This window comes from Lissotriton helveticus, chromosome 8 (assembly GCF_964261635.1).
Source record: "Lissotriton helveticus chromosome 8, aLisHel1.1, whole genome shotgun sequence".
Lineage (NCBI taxonomy): Eukaryota > Metazoa > Chordata > Amphibia > Caudata > Salamandridae > Lissotriton > Lissotriton helveticus.
The window spans coordinates 475,026,624-475,043,032 of record NC_136069.1 but is presented as its reverse complement, the minus strand read 5'-3'; positions in this window follow the sequence as shown (position 1 = coordinate 475,043,032).

Genomic DNA, 16,409 nt, shown 5'->3' with positions numbered 1-16,409 from the left:
AACATGGAACCTGCCCTATTCACATGCATGTGTCAGTAATAAAGGCCAGAAAGTGTTTCTTAGTGGCAACAATTGTGCGATGTCACTAAGTGGCACACTTCTGTGTAACGGAATTAGTTTGCATGGAGTCTGTGAAGGGAATTCATACAACCTTTCATGTCACCAGCAAGGCACACCTGCAACAGAAATAGAACCATTCTTTCAAAGACTCTATAATGGGAGTTACATTCTTATTGTAGACCGCAGATGTTGTAGTCTTATGCCCGGGACTCCTTATCTAGTAACTACGACTGCGAAGGTCAAGTGCTGTGGACGCTTATTGTTCCCCAGCTCCTTTCCAGACAGGGAGGCAAGGGCATGGCCCGATTTGAAAATTACTTCTATTCGAATAGATACTTTAAGCAGAATGAAAACAGTGCTTCTTCAGACGCCTACAAGGCTCACGTCATCAAAAGAAACATATGATCTACAAGTCGCAAGGACGACTGCAGAGATACATACATTATTATCAACTAATTCCCCCGTACATTTCGCGGAAATCCTGAACGAAATCTTAAATATTTCTGATACCAATGGGATCTCAGGGGTATTTAAGACAGTATTTTCGATGGCATTAACACCATTCAAAGCCATACTGGGTATTTTTCCAGATTTCGCCCATTCGATTTTTGGCGGACTTCCCCTGATCTTGGGACTAATTGCAGGAATCCTATTCTTAGTCCTTATTTTTCGTTATGGCAACCCATGTCACAGACAAAACTCTTGCGACAAGGGAAGAAACAATCCTAGCCATTGGATACCGGGACCGGATATCAAAAATCCTGGGACTCTCCCGGCTTAGAGACCTGAACATGACTTGGTTTCTATCATTTCGACCAATGTGGCAAAGATGTGTTTTACCTGTACTAAGGTGCCTGCTATGCGGAGAAGAATGCATGTTGGACACCTGTCTGACGCTACAATCGGATGCGCCAATGGATGCAGAAACATTGTTGAGCCCGATCAAGGTTCATGCTTTGTGCTGCCCTCAAAGGCTACCAATCCTGATGACGGCATTCGTGGAAGCTTCACCACTACGATTGATGGGTAGTGAAGTTCAAGATGAAAGCAGCATCGAACAGGTACGACCTTCTGTCAGCAATGCGAATCAGAATGTCAATGGAGACAATCATGCGCACGAATGCATGATTACACCTATTTCCGAGTTAGTGGAACTTTCCCAGGAAGCTGTTGACAGCTTTTTCGAAAGCCTGAATGATATGATGTTCTCACCCGAACAGAAATAGAGACTTTTGAGCAAGCTCGCACACGGCGTTCCCTGAATTCGGCCTTCAACTTTAAAAATAAAGTCACATGAACAGATTTTCCCTCCAGTTCACGGACAGCAATTTTTCAGCAGCCCCAAATATTTTTGCATATTTTCGGGACACTATCTTCTGCTTAAAGTAAGAACTATTCTTAAAGAACTAAGGTTTCTAAATTTTAGATAGCTTATAGACATTATCTGCCCGCTGATATGTTCACAAATATTTTATTCTGTGATGGAATGGTCTCGAAACTTTTTTTCTGTATTTCAAGAAACCATTTCATGTGTAATTCTCATATACAAAATAAGCAATAATGTATACAAATGCGTGATTACTTTGGCATTATTCTACAGCTTGAGTGCATACAATATATATGTCTGCAATTTTTCCGTATATTTGAAATATTTTCAAAATGCATTTATGTATTTTGGGGTGGTAAGGTATACACACTACTCTATAGTATGTTGGGCTATGTTATACTATGCCTAGATTAGTAAATATGACCATAGTTAGCGTGGAGTGGGTGTCATGTATTCCTATAGGTTCTGAATCGATCCCCCTATTCCTGACCCTAGTCTAGTTAGACAAACCAACAAGTTAACTAGCAGTCAGCCCATGAGGAAGAAAAACCCCCATGATGCAGATACCGTTATCTGACGCAGTCACACTACGGCACAGGAACGTGTTATCTGATTAGGTCATAACGCTTGCGATCTAATTAGACAAGCGATATTCCTCCAGCCCCTGATAAGGCATACGGAGTTCTCATAACAAATCAAACCTATGACAACCTGGAAAAACCGTGCGGCCATTGTTTTGATTTCACAGAGAACTTCAGTAAAAGAATGTGCTAACGAGCAAGTCGTATGACATCTTTATTGACGTATCTATGTCCATCCTTACGTCAATCTCGGCACCTTAAAGGTATAAATATTACCGATCTTGCCCTATGCAAACACACGCGTGGTGACGAGACGGAGCAGCCATACTTGCCGAAGCCCAGAGCAGAGCAGACCCCGCTGGCAGCAGCCCCGCCTTCCTGACGCGCTGAGAGATGCGCTGCTTTCTCCTGCCGAGAATCCAGCCCCGGCGTTTCTGGGTAGCCCTCGCAGGCAGCCTGGAATATCGAGACCAGAGAGAGAGATACCATTCCTCATTCATCCTAACTTCCAGGTACAGAACTGAATAACCCCTCACAGAGAATTCTTTAGTTATCCACTTGGCAAAAACAAACTTAACTTAAACTGTAACTTCCTATTCCCGCCCACGTATTAGGCTTAGGTCAGGTACACGGGGTAGGCGTATTTAGAAACACCAGTTGAGTACGTTTAGTCAAATGTAAATGTGTATGTAATATATTTTATTCATCTTAAACCTTCATATGGCTTAGAAACCATATAAATGTTTTTACAGTATTATTTTATACTTCTGCTTCTAATGTATGCACTTTACTTAACTATAAGTATTGCAATAATATCGATACATTTCTCATGTATGAGAAAAGAGACTGATCAATAAATACCACCTTTTTATTGAACACGCCCGTCTCCTCCTTTTCTCTACAATCTGATGAGACTAAGAATGCACGTACTGACTGAGTAAAATAATTGCCTTTTGTTCACACGACTCTCGAGATTTACTCTTGATTAGGGGAGAGCAAAGTTGTCATGTTCTATGGTTGTCAGAAACTAAATCCCTTCTTGTCTAATCAGGGAAGTTACTTCTTTCCTGAACATTCGAGAACGTTTCTAGTGAACTCTGAGCTAAGCTGGCAAACCCAAAACTTTAAGTCTAGTATCGACAGTAGTAGACCTAGTTAACGTCTGGCCTAGGCCTTTACTGCTGTAGGTATTATTCCAATGCGCAGAGCCTATTGGGAAGATAGGAACTACACTACAACCTTACTTACGACCCTCAGCCCAGATCACTAGATCGCTAACTACCACAGACGTCTAAACCATGCATATGCGTGGTAAAGGCATATTCGTGGTTTAGATGTCTGTGGTTACGCCTGAGTTGTTCAGCCACACGTTGTTCTGAACTGCATGGTTTAGGCTGTTTCCCACTCCCGATATTTTAACCTATTGTGGGACCTGTAGTTATATGTTCATAATTGGAAGTATGTTCATGAAAAGCCAAGCACACATAGTGATGTTAGTTATAAAGCCAAGGCTGTATGATGGTGTCAGGTATGATTAGGTCAGCTATAAGAAGGAAGTAATGCTTACATTCATTTAGGCAATCGCAGTTTGAATATAGGTGCAACATTTCAGGAATATTTGAACACCATCATTTCCCACTCAGGGGTCTATTTGCTAAGATTTAAATCTGTGTTTGCGTCAAAAAAGTGACTCAAAACAACGCAAAATCTTTTTTTCACCTATTTACTTTCCAGCGTAAAACCTGTTTTACGCTGGAAAATAACTTGTCAGTAATGCAAAGCAACGGATAAATGCCAAGGGTGGTGCATGGGCGTTTTCATGCAACCACCCAAGGTTTTTGATGCTAACCCCTATTAACTTAAAAAAGTAGACAAGGATTAACGTAAAAAAATAGTGCACATTACAGATAGGCACTATGAAGGAGAAACGCATTTATGTTTCCTTTCTTTTCAGGCCTTGCATGTGTACTGCACTGTGTAGCACACAAACAAAGTGGGAAAATGTTTAAAGTTAGTCTAAGCATAATATTTTGTACTGGAAGGAAATCCAGCTGGCTTGCACTGTAGAATGCACCGGAGTGGGCCTGTATTGTGTTGCTAAATGATATCCTGCTGGCTGGTGGTTCCAGGTGAACATAGAGGGAGTACTATTAGAGCTAGGAAAGATGGACAAGCAGCAATCGCGCCTCACGTTTGAGGCCCGTAAGCCCTCCAGATCACAGCAGTGTGACCAGTCGGATTCGATGCAGGGCCCGTCTGAGATGGGGACATCCGTCCTTGAGGCAATGCTGGTGGCAATGCAGAGTAGCCTCCAGTCAATTGAGGCAAGATCGATGTGCTCAACATGCGAATCGACCACTTTGCAATGTGGCTGGATAAGCAGGGCGCACAACTGGGGGAGGCAAAGCAGCGCATCCCAGCGGTTGAGGATGGCCTTCAGGTGGTGACGACCAAACGTCTGATTATAGAAAAGGTACTGGCCGTCAATCAGGCCAAAAATTAGGATTTGGAGGTGAGATTGTGACGGAATAATCTTCGCATTTTGGGTCTGCCTGAATCTACCAACAAGGGCCAGATAGAAGAATACAGCGAGACGATGCTGAAGGAGGTATTTGGGTTGAGAAATCTCTCTGAAGCAGGCGGAGGGCATCACCCACGCCATGTTGTATCCTGCTTGGCTGCATATTGAGGTGGAGGGAAAACTGAAGATCTTCATGACTCCCAAAAATGCTATGGAGTATGCTAAATCATTGACGCTTAGCAGGAAAAGTCCTGAGAACTCACAGTCAGATGATGAGTGAGAGGGCACGGTTGAAAATGTCATTGATTGGTGGTAATATTTGGGTCTTTGGCAGGAAGTTGATGATGTACTAAGGTAACATTACAGATGTTTGATATAATTTTCTTTTATGAGTACATAGCGTGAGATGCTGGTGCAAAGCATGGCCTGTGCCAAAACTGAACAATATATTGTTGGTCGCTGAACTACTGAGACACTCGGCCAAATCCCATGTACTTGGGAGGGGACGGACAGGCCGTAGCGGCCCCCTGATGGGAGCACTCCAAATGTATATGTTGGTGCACGTTTGCTATGTCCATGCTTTTTTGTGGGCTGGGAATGTCTTCGGCTGGTTGAGTTGGCTGAGGTGGGAGAAGGTGGATTGTTTGGGGGTCTTTGTCCTTTTTATTGCAGTACAGAATGTGTGTATGTGCAATTAATGAGGTATTTGATGGCGGGCTAACATAGTGTGCACGTGTGAGTCAGTCTGGTGAATGTAAATGACTCTCCATGGAGGAGTAATTAGGCTATTAACATGGAATGTTTGAGGCTTCAATAATCCCCAGAAAATTAGACGAGTGCTAGCTTATCTGAATCGGCATGCGTTCAGGTGGCCCTGTTACAAGAGACTCACTTGACAAAATATACTGAATAAAATGTAGGGAAGCGTTGGTCTGTTGTTAGAGTGGCCGCGTCATATTGTTCATATGCTAGAGGGGTTTCACTTCTGATGAAAAAAAAGGGTACACCATTTATGCTGATAAGTATGGAGCTGGATGATCAGGGCAGATGTCTATTGGTACAGTGTGACATGGGATTGTCTAAGGTGGTATTGATAAACATGTATGGGCCAAATGTTGATGAGCCTGCATTTTTCAGGGAGGTCTGGAGAAAGATTGGCCTTCTTCCTGATGCCCGGGTTATTTGTGGAGGGTACTTTAATGTTGCCTTAGATATGAGTATGGATAGGTCAGTTAGCACAGATGGACACGGGAGGCAGGCGGCACGTGTGGTACAAGAAATAATGCATATCGACCGACTTGTGAATGTATGTTATGTTATGTTATGTTAAGGTTTTGTTAGAGCGCACAGCTGCCCCAGCTAAGGGGCGTCCCGGCGCTGACTGTATAATTGTACCGGAAATGGTGAGACTGAGAGGAAAGAAACCTTAGATCAGAGGGAAAAGAAAGGTCTTAATGGCTTTCCGAAATGGGAGTAGTTCATCAATACTACGAATGGATACAGGCAAGGAGTTCCACAGTTTGGCCGCAAGCAGTCGGAAGGAACGACCTCCTATACGGCAAAGTCTGAATTTGGGAGTAATTACAAAATGTTGACCCAAAGAGCGCAAGTTACGCTGAGGAGTATACGGGGTTAAAAGAGGGCGGAGTAGCTCAGGGCTGGTACCATTCGAAATTTTGAACGCCAAACAGAGAGTTTTAAACTGGATTCTAGCTTGAATCGGCAGTCCGTGTAAAGCCCTAATAGTGGCTCTGGCAGAACATCTACGTGGAAGTCCCACAAGAGCCCGGGCTGCCGAGTTCTGAACTCGCTGGAGACGTACAATCTCAGCTTTATTTGCGCCCAAAAGTAGTCCGCTAGCATAATCCAAGCACAATAGAATTGTAGCCTGGATGATAAGCTGCCTGACAGGCGCACTAAAGAACTTCAAAATAGGGCGAAGGCCCCTCAGCAATGGAGGGTACGGAATCCAGATGCGAGGGAGGGCACCTTTGTTTTGTCTGTGCAGGGCTCCTGGTCCCTTTTGGAATTTGGCTGTTGAGAGTGGAACACATGGCTAGAACACTGTCGAATCATGCCTCGTCTTGTTGGAACTTAGGGGCCCATTAGGATGGCGGGCGGATTGCCCCTGCCAGTCTGGCGGTAGCCACCGCGGGCCTGGCGGGGGCAATCCGCCCACCATCCTCAGCTAAATGACCCCCCACCATATTAGTAAGGTGGGGGGACCGCGGCGGACGGAAAGACCGTCCGCCGCTTCTCCTCCCCGGTCCAATAAGGTGGCGGTGTCTAATAGACACCGCCAGCCATATTAGCATGGGCTGTTTGAGATGCCTTTCCGTGGTGGTCGAAAGGCATTTGGTATTCACTTTGGGGGTCCCCTGTGGGCCCCCAGAGTAAAGGAGAGGTGGGGGTGCACACAGGGGGTACCTGTGGTACCCCCCCCTGCATTTACATAAACAAAGAGGCAGGCACCGCGCTGTGCCTGCCGCTTTGTTTATGTTAATGCGTCACATGCATTTTTAGCATTGTGGTGGGCGGTGCTGAGAGCACCGCCCGCTACAATGCTAAAAATGCAGGATGTGCCCGCCACAGTGGCGGGCGCATTCTAATACCACCCACGGGACCCCCACCTTTATGGTGGACGGCCCGCCATCCTTATGACCCCCTTAATGTCCCGACGGATGTGCGACCTCCTTTCCAGTGGAGTATGCAGCCAGTGTCACTGTTAGATGATGTTTTCACATCACAATAGGCACAGCCATCAGTAACTTTTTTCAGGAGAATAAGGGGTTGGTGGAGAAAGCTGGAACTGTTTGGGAAGCCTTTAAGGTGACGATAAGGTGGACATGCATGGGTGTGCAGGCGGCGGGGTTTTGAGATCTCTTCTAAATAGGATGTCGGGTATATAAGGCAAGCTTCAAACCCTTGAAAGGCAATATGAGTCTCAGCCGGCACCGGAGGTCTTTGCACGTATGAGAGAGCTTCATACAGAGCATGCAGATACTGCTGAACAGGAGGTGCGCCATATGTCTAAGCGGTGGACAGCTAGAGTGTATGGGGAAGGTGGCAGGTGCTGGGCGAGCACTTTCTGAATAAATATCTACACATAAATATCAGGGACATATTGTAGAGATCTTTACCCGCTGACTTAGAGCCGAAATATATCACTCAGGATATACTATCAGTGTTCACTAAGTATTATAGTGCCTTATAAGCACTAAGGCCAGGAGCTACGGAGCATGAGCTAACAGATTATTTAGAGGATGTTGCGTAGGGTGGCTGTCTCCTGGGCAAAGGAAGTACCTTTTGCAATCCTTGACAGTAGATGATGTCAAGGAGGCCATTCAAAAATTACGGAATGGTAAAGTGGTGGGCACCGGCGGGCTGCCGGGAGAGTTTTTTTAAAGCACTAGCAGCCCATCCCGACGTTGTCCGGGTATGAAATAGAATGTGTGTAATGTGTGTATTTGGCAAGGGCAATTTATTTTAAAATCTTGCGGTAAACAACATTTTTTGTTTCATTAGAATAGGGACGGAGAAGGGCCAGCTGCAGCCCTGGTTGATGTTAGCAGGCGCGAGTAATTGGTGTAGTGATCCGCCGCCTGAGCCCGGCTACAGCCCTCGTTGATGTTAGCTGGCGCGTGTAATTTAGTTGAATGAGAGTGTTATCAGCCGCGGGTAAATCCGTTTAATGAGAGAGTTCAGTGACAGCGAGTAGGAGAGGCTGCAGTAATTGTCCCCGCAGACACGCTCATTTGTGTGTTCCCCCGCTTGAGGCCCAGATGCAGGCCTGTTTGATGTTAGCAGGCGCGTGCTCCCCCGCTTGAGGCCCAGCTGCAGCCCTGGTTGATGTTATCAGGCGCGTGTAATTAGTGTACTGATCCGCTCCCTGAGCCCGGCTAGAGCCCTGGTTGATGGTAGCAGGCGCGTCTAATTTAGTTGAATGAGAGAGTTCAGTAACAGCGCGCAGGAGAGGCTGCAGTAATGTTACTTACCAGGCCTCCAGCTGAACACGTTTGTCATGCCCCCAGCACACGGCCACAGCAGACGATCTTCTGATTAATGTACGACCCACATGGCATGAAGGGCGGAACGTAGCACACGCCCCCAGCGTGCCCCTTGATGCGGCGCAATTGCGTTCACATGGCATGAAGGCCGGACACACGCCCCCAGCGTTTCTCATACCCCAGCGTGTCACGCCCCCAGTGTGCCCCTTGATGCTGCGCAGCAACGTAATTGGCACTTGTATGTACGACTCACATGGCATGAAGGGTGGAAACACGCCCCCAGCATTTGTCACGCCTCCAACGTTTGGCACGCCCCCAACGTTTGGCACGCCCCCAGCCCACGCCCACGCCCACAGCACAAAGCAGACACGCCCACAAGGGACTACTTTGCTGGCACGGTTTTTTTACCTTTTAAATGTATATGGTGTCCTACGGTACAATTGTATGTCTTGCACTGTATGATTGTGATGAACACCACTGTTTCCTAAAAAGGTAATAAAAACAATTAAAATAAATGTATATGGTGGCCGTCTGCATAGCCTATGTCCTTCTGCTGCAACTGCCCTTTCCAACGCTGTATTGGGTGTTGTGATTGGTGCTGTGGTTACTGAGATTACCCGCCTCAAAGGTTTGGGCTCTCTCTTTATAATATTAGTATGGATATGCGGACCTGCTCATTCCGCAGCTTGTTGAAGTATATGCAGAGGCAAACGAAAATGGAATTCTGCCGCCCACTTTGCGGTAAGCCCTGATTGCTATGCTAGTAAAACCCGACAAGGACGCCAAGTATTGTGGGTCATATCGTCCGCTCTCACTCATGAACATTGATGCGAAAATTCTTGGCAAAATCATAGCAATGAGATTACAGCCGCTGGTTCCTGCTTTGGTACTCCCTGATCAGTCTGGTTTTGTACAGGAGAGGTATATGACACACAACCTGAGGGCGCTATTCGCGATGCTCCACCAAATAGACCCTGTCGTGGGTGCTGCAGCGGTGTTGCTCGACGCCGCCAAAGCTTTTGACTCCATACAATGGGACTGCATGTTTACCATGTTGGGCCGTATGGGCTGCCAGAACCATTTGTGAAATGGTTGCATTTACTGTATGCAGAACCCTCAGCGAGAATTAGGGTTGATAAGATGGTTTTGGACCCCATTAGCATATGCAGAGGGACGAGGTAGGGGTGTCTTCGGTCGCCTATACTCTTCTCCCTGGTACTTGAGTCCCTGGTTTGTAAAATTAGACAGTTGCATAAACAGGCAGATCTGGGGTTTCGGCAGCGTCCGCTCGCCATATCTCTGTATGCAGATGATATGCTGTTGTATGTGCGGGAGCCGGAGCTGAATTTCGACCCTTTGCTTCGTGAATATGTGAAGTTTGGCAGATACTCAGGCCTTACTATCAAGTGGGACAGGGCGATAATACTGCCACTCACACAGAATACTGCAGTGTGTGAATCGGAGTTCCCGTTTTAGTGGCCAATGAAGGCTGTCAAGTATCTCGGGATATGGGTGCAAAGGGATCCGGAGGTTGTTGTGTGGATGAATTATGGTCAAGTAATTGCGAATATGACAGAATAGGTATCAAGGTGGATGCATCTCCTGCTGTCTCTTGCAGACCGAATTGCGTTAATTAAAATGTCAATCTTACCTAAATTCCCATATCCATTCAAGAATATCCCTATAGTGCTGACCAAAGCATTTTTTAGGTCACTACAGGCATACTTAAGGACGTTGGTATGGTCAGGGAAAAATACACGGTGTAGTTAGGAAATTCTGTCATTGCTGTTTGAGCGGGAGGGATTTGAGGCACCGGACATGCGTTTGTATTACCTATGCGCGCAGGCCCACTTTGCGCATTGTTGGCACTATCCGCAGAAATTCTTGCTGCATCTTGCTGTCGAAGCGGATGATGTGCATCCGATCCCACTTTTGGCGGCTGTGCTCTGTGAGTAACTCCTCAATTCTAAAAAGGTTATTAACTCTGTCATCTGCACATGGAGGGCATGGAAGGCGTTGCGAGTGAGGGTGGGAAGGGACTGCCTGTATGCGCCAGTGTTGTTACTGGAGGCTCATCCTGGTATTTCAGAGAAGTTTTACTTTTTTTTGGCAAAAGAAAGCACTTTATGTACTCATATGATAGAAAACTATATAATGGTATATGTGAACTTTAATTATCAGAAAGATTTGCCATATATATACAGTACTAATGATTTTAGTCTGAGGATTACTGTACAAAAGCTGAGGCAATGAAATTTAGTTTGACTTCATGTGCCCTCATGTTATAATTTGTACATCTGCTAAAAGGATTGGGGGTTGGTTATTCAGCGGTCTCAAAAGTGATATGTACCTCTTATAACTTTGTTTATGCCCAGTTGCTAACAATAGGGGTTGATAGTGTTGACAGAAGTGAAACCTGTTTCAGGTTTCCTACTGTCAAAATGGGGGAAGGAGGCTGTCTCCTCTACAAATTAAGGGGAGGTCAAATGTATGTTTTTCTCTCTTTTTCTCAATTTTTTTTAGCCTGTCTAAGCTGTCTGTGAAATAGCAATGAGATATTTAATTGGCTATTCAGTAATACTGTTTTAAACATTGTTAGCATTAATAAAATGTATAAGTATATATGTTATGTTACTGGCCATCCTGTTTGATGAAATTATGACAGTATAAATAGGCTAGATTGTTGTTCCCTTATTCGACCTTTAAGGGGAACTAGATATAGGTAGTTTTTTGTTCTAAAATTCTTAGGTGATAACACCATTATTGTATATTATTCTCATGCTACATAGTTTTGCAAGGGCATTGCTAGCTTGTATTAGCTAGTCTATGTAAATAAACTGACAGTCCTTAATAGAGCTGATGTTGCATAGTTTGGATCATGAAAAGTAGAACGCAGGGAAGATGCCCATGTGATCCTTAGCAAAAAATTTTGAAGGAAGTATTGCTTTATGGATAAGAACTCCTGTTATATTAGCAGTTTTAGACTTTGCTGTTGCTCCTATAACATGAGAGCATGGTCCTAAGCGTACAATGTAGGTGCTTTTACTAAGAAGAATCATTTTAGAAGTGTCTGCAGTCCTGTACAAGTAATGTAAAGTTTATGAGCAAAAGTGTAGAACATTTCCTTTCTTCTTGAGTGTTTTCAGATTAGTACACAGGAATGCACCAATGTAAGGATTTAGGGTATGTCTGTGTTGTTTTTCTCTTTTCCTAAGAATTTGGTAAATGACTTCCTTGGCTGCTTGGGATTGGGTGATGTATTACTCTTGTCAGTACACCAAAGAGTTCCTTTTATACTTGCCAATAAGTCCAGGCTGTTGTTTTGTTTACTCTCACATAGATAGATGGAAGTGGTCCTTGGGTGCCTTGCTATTATATGGGGCGTCCCAAGACTAGGAAATATTCTGAGACTATCCTCTGTGTTGATAGACTGTTTCTGTGCTTTGTCTAAAGACCTTTTGTTCTGTCCGCCAATAGATATTTGCTGCCTTATAACCATTGCCAGAGGGGCCCAGAAATCAGATTCAGCCTGGGGAGTCAGCGTCAGCACCAGTCCAGCTTGAAGCCAAGGTGAAGGTAACCAGCACAGGCATTGCTAGGATCTCAGTGAAGGCGGAAGCCTTGGGATGAAGTGTGTACCCCTGCCACTGTCTTGGGCGAAAGACGGGGTCACAAACCAGAAAGGAGAAATTGAGGATCAAGTTTTTGATGCCCAGCTGAGAGTCACAGACCGACCAGAATGGCGAGGAAGCTTTGCCTGAGGTGACCCCTTTTGAAACAAGGGTTGCTACAAAGATCCTAGAATCAGGCCTCTGAATCATGGTCCCAAAAGAAATGCAAGTTTGCACCTTTGTTTGTTGGTCATGAGGTGCCTGAGCACACTGGATGCAAATGTGTGGCCCCAACGAATGAGCAGTGCCCCAGCAGAGCAATACAGGAGTTAGGGAAGGACTTAAGTTTAGGGTACAGGTGTATCTCTGGTGCCTGTTAGATTGAAGTGCCTGGTGGGTGACTGCCCTATCCTGAAGGAAGAAACGTTTTCCTTGAAACTGGGCTGTGATTCTTGACATGCGAGTTGGGCAGCTCCACCGTGGAAACAACAAGAGCCTGCCTGTGAGGCTCAAATGGACACAGGGAGAAGACTCCCCTCTGGCTTGGTTGTACAGCGGCTTTAATTTCCCCAAGGACTTTTTCTTTTTTTTGTTAATGATGTACCCATTTGGTCATCCCATCTTTGTTGAGGAGCCGCTCTTTGCAGCTCCTCGTCCTAATTCCTACGGCCCTGTGTTGTCCTCCTGGTCCCAAATATAATAAATGTTATAGCCCTCACAAAAAGAAAATGGAAAAATCAAGTGAAAATGTTTTTATTAGATATGTGCTGTTGGCTATTCTGAAATTGAAATGAATGGTCACTGAAATGCATAGGAGCCCTGAAAATGTTTACTAGATGGTTCTAGGATTTCCTCAGGACTAGAGAACTGATAATTCGGTTTGTGATAATGGTTATTACTCTCTCCTGCTATCTGTATGCTAATTATGACCCGATGCTCTGTTCCCTTTGTATTCCTGCTTATGCCTTATATGTACCCACTTAGGAGTGCCGGTCCGGAGCTCCGGAGCTCCGGAGTGCTTGGGATCCAGTTCGTGGAATTATCCCTGTTAGCACGCACCACCCTCGGCAAAAACAAGTAACAAAGAGTAACTGGATTGAAACGTGTAACTGATCGCAAAAGTGATCGGACTATCACGGCAAAACAAGTACCTGCAGCAGGGACAGCTGGAACGCCTGCAGCCTCGGCGGAACCCAGGTCGACTGGACTTGAGCTGTGGCGTGTCACCGGAGGGGCCCGACACGCATGGAGATCGCCGTTGCTTGCACTGAACCTGGCGGATAAATTGGTGACCCCTGCAGCTCGCCGGAGCCCAGGACGGTTGGAGCTGAGTTGTGCCCGACCCGCCTTAGATAGTCGTCGGATTCATTGGGGACGCCTGGGAGGATCCTGTCGGGCGGCTGCACTCCTCTGCCTTCTTGAATGCGGAGGTGCCCTGCCTGCGGACAACGGATCGGTGTAGCGGGGGACGGCTGAACGGGGGCTGGTGCTGGCTGGCGCTGGCTGAGCCGGCACGGGTGAACGAGTGCTCCCCCCTCCCCCTCAAGGATTCTCCGGTGTGCCCAACCGATCGGTGCCGCTGAGGACGGGGGTCGGCGCTGGCTGAGCCGGCGCGGGTGAACAAGCGCTCCCCCCTCCAAGGATTCTTTCAGAACGGAGCGGTCGGCGTCTGGAGCGGCTCCGGTGTGCCCTGTGGTGTGTCTTCAGTAGTGCTTCGACGGGAGCCCCACCCCCCCCGCCGTCCAGTGGTTCGGTGAGTACGGAACGGGGGGCATCTGGAACGGCTCCGGTGTGCCATTGTCTAGATGTTTGGGGCAGCATTTTGGCGGGAGGCTTCCCCCCCTCCCCCCTCACAGTGCCGGTATGCCCTGTTTACCGGTGTGTTGGGGGCAACCACTGCGCAACTTGGGAGAAGCCTGATGTGAGCAGCAGCGTCAGTGGTGATTTGTAAGGTAACTGCACGCAGAGCTATTTACCAAAATACCCATGCAGGTCTTTTCACTCTCTGCCTGGAATACAGCACACAAAACTATTTGAACAGCTTCAGGGGCGACTCGAAGGGCAACTACTCGCAATCCCATCATCTTAAACACTCATGCAGGTTTTTTACGCTTTGCCCGGACTTCTATACTGATATCTTTATGTGACTGGTATTTTCGCGGGCTTTTTCACTCTCCATTGGCTAATCTGGCTGGGGCCATAAAGCTGGAACCATAAATCGCCCCCCTGCCCACCAGATGACCATGAAGCTACATACCAACGCGGTCAGGGAGCAGCAAAACAGAGATAAGCCACCATCTAGCAGCATAGAAGCTGAACTCTGCTCTCCCCCTCAATCAACATGGAAGATGGACTAACTCGACATTCCCAGAGTAGAAAGGGAAACCAAACTCTGTAATCCCTACATTTTGGCTGCCATCTTAGACTGGTCTCTCTCTCTCTCTCTTTGTCGGCCATCCTGGACTAGTCTTTCTCACTACTTGAACACACCCTAAGAAAGCCTCATTAGGCTAATATTAATTAGCGAATGTCTGCCATTTTTGCAGTATCATACCTCCAATTGCTTTTAATGCACCGATAGTTAGCTCATATAGCATCCTAAGAAATGGCCTTTTTAGACTATTATTAATTAACGAGTGTCTGCCTTTTACTGCAGTATTATACTTCTACTTGTTTATAATGCACCGATCGTTAGCTCATATAGCACCCCAAGAAATGGCCTCTTTAGACTATTATCAACTAGCGAATGTATGCCTTTTATTGCAGTATTATACTTCTACTTGTTTTTAATGCACCGATCGTTAGCTCATATTGCACCCTATGCATGATTTACTTGATTGTAATGTTTGCTCCTTCTGATTTACCTGTCTGACGATGTATTGTTTGCTCATCTGATTTACCTGTCTGACTATGCTCCCTCATGTACTCCTTCTGTGTAAAGCGCTCTGATATCCGCAAGGATCTTGTCCGCGCTATATAAAACCTTCAAAATAAAAAAACAAAAATTAATGAAGTGTTTAGAATGGAAAATGCCCACCTAGCAATGAATTAGGATATTGATAAATTTATGAAAATTAATGTGCAAATATTTTAATATTTTCTGTGTTCCTACTGGATCATAAGAATGTCTTTAGCTCATGCTAAAAGGACTATCTGTTAAAGATTGTAGGGATTTATTAGCATGAGCTGAAAGCCATTTTGTATTTGGCAGCCATTTTAGTTAGCCATGTGCTCGCCATGTGCTGTTTCCCTCTTCAGAGATGTGCGCATGCTCAGAGAGGCCTAGCTAGTAGAATGCACCTGCTCCTCTTATAAAACTGTCAGGCTATTTTTACTGATGTATGGAGAAGTAACTCTCCTCCCACGTTGTTGAGCAAGCAGATCTTGCATGCCCATATTAGGCAGTTTGCATGCTTACATGAGCCAGGACTCCCCCTTGGTCTTATGCTGACTATGTAACCCTAAGCATATACAAGGCCCCAGTTTTCTGTACGCCATAGACTGCCTCATACAGTTGTTAAGGGTTCTGTGTGATGTAGTCTCCCTCATCTGAGGTTAATAAATATGTATTTTATATTTCAGATTCTGTGCCAATTTCTTCTATGTTGGTTTAAAAGGACCAAGGTGTATCAGTGAGACCCCTGAGAAGGTTTCTATGTTCTTCATGGTGGCCAGTGAACCAATAACCAGCTGAGGCACCGGTGGTCTGATATCCTGGACCGGGAGCAGGACCTGCTGGACCTGCTAGGAGTGGAGGTCCCGGGGCTTGGTGAGTAGCTATTTAATATTACTACTTTGTGTTCTTCGGCTCTGTGTAATATATCGCAAATACATTTTCCCCCAAACAGCAAGAAGGCTGCTGCTTACATTGCAGGTACATTACATTTGAAAATCTTCTGTGATTGTTATGACGCAGGTGCTTGGTGCTACTTATCCTACTTGTTTGCAACTTTGCGCTCGCTTTGCATGATTATGTAAGAATTTACTTTAGAGATCTTAAGTTAGGTAATGCTAGAGAGACTCTAGTCCTTCCTTTGTCCTCCTGCCACTAAGAAGAGATAGTGGTGGATTGATAAGTTTAGTTTAGTTACTTGTTCTTAGTGGGTACGTTTTTAGTGGTCTGTGTAACACATCCTCTGTCACGTCACGTGTTGCTGAATGCTGCTTACCCCAGTCCTTAGTGGAACCTTTTGTAGTTTGTTTATTAAGTGGTAATATAGGCTTATTATTTATCACTAGCAGAACACCAGCAGGAACCAACCAAATCTACAATTTGGTGTATGTAAAAATGTATGCACGTGT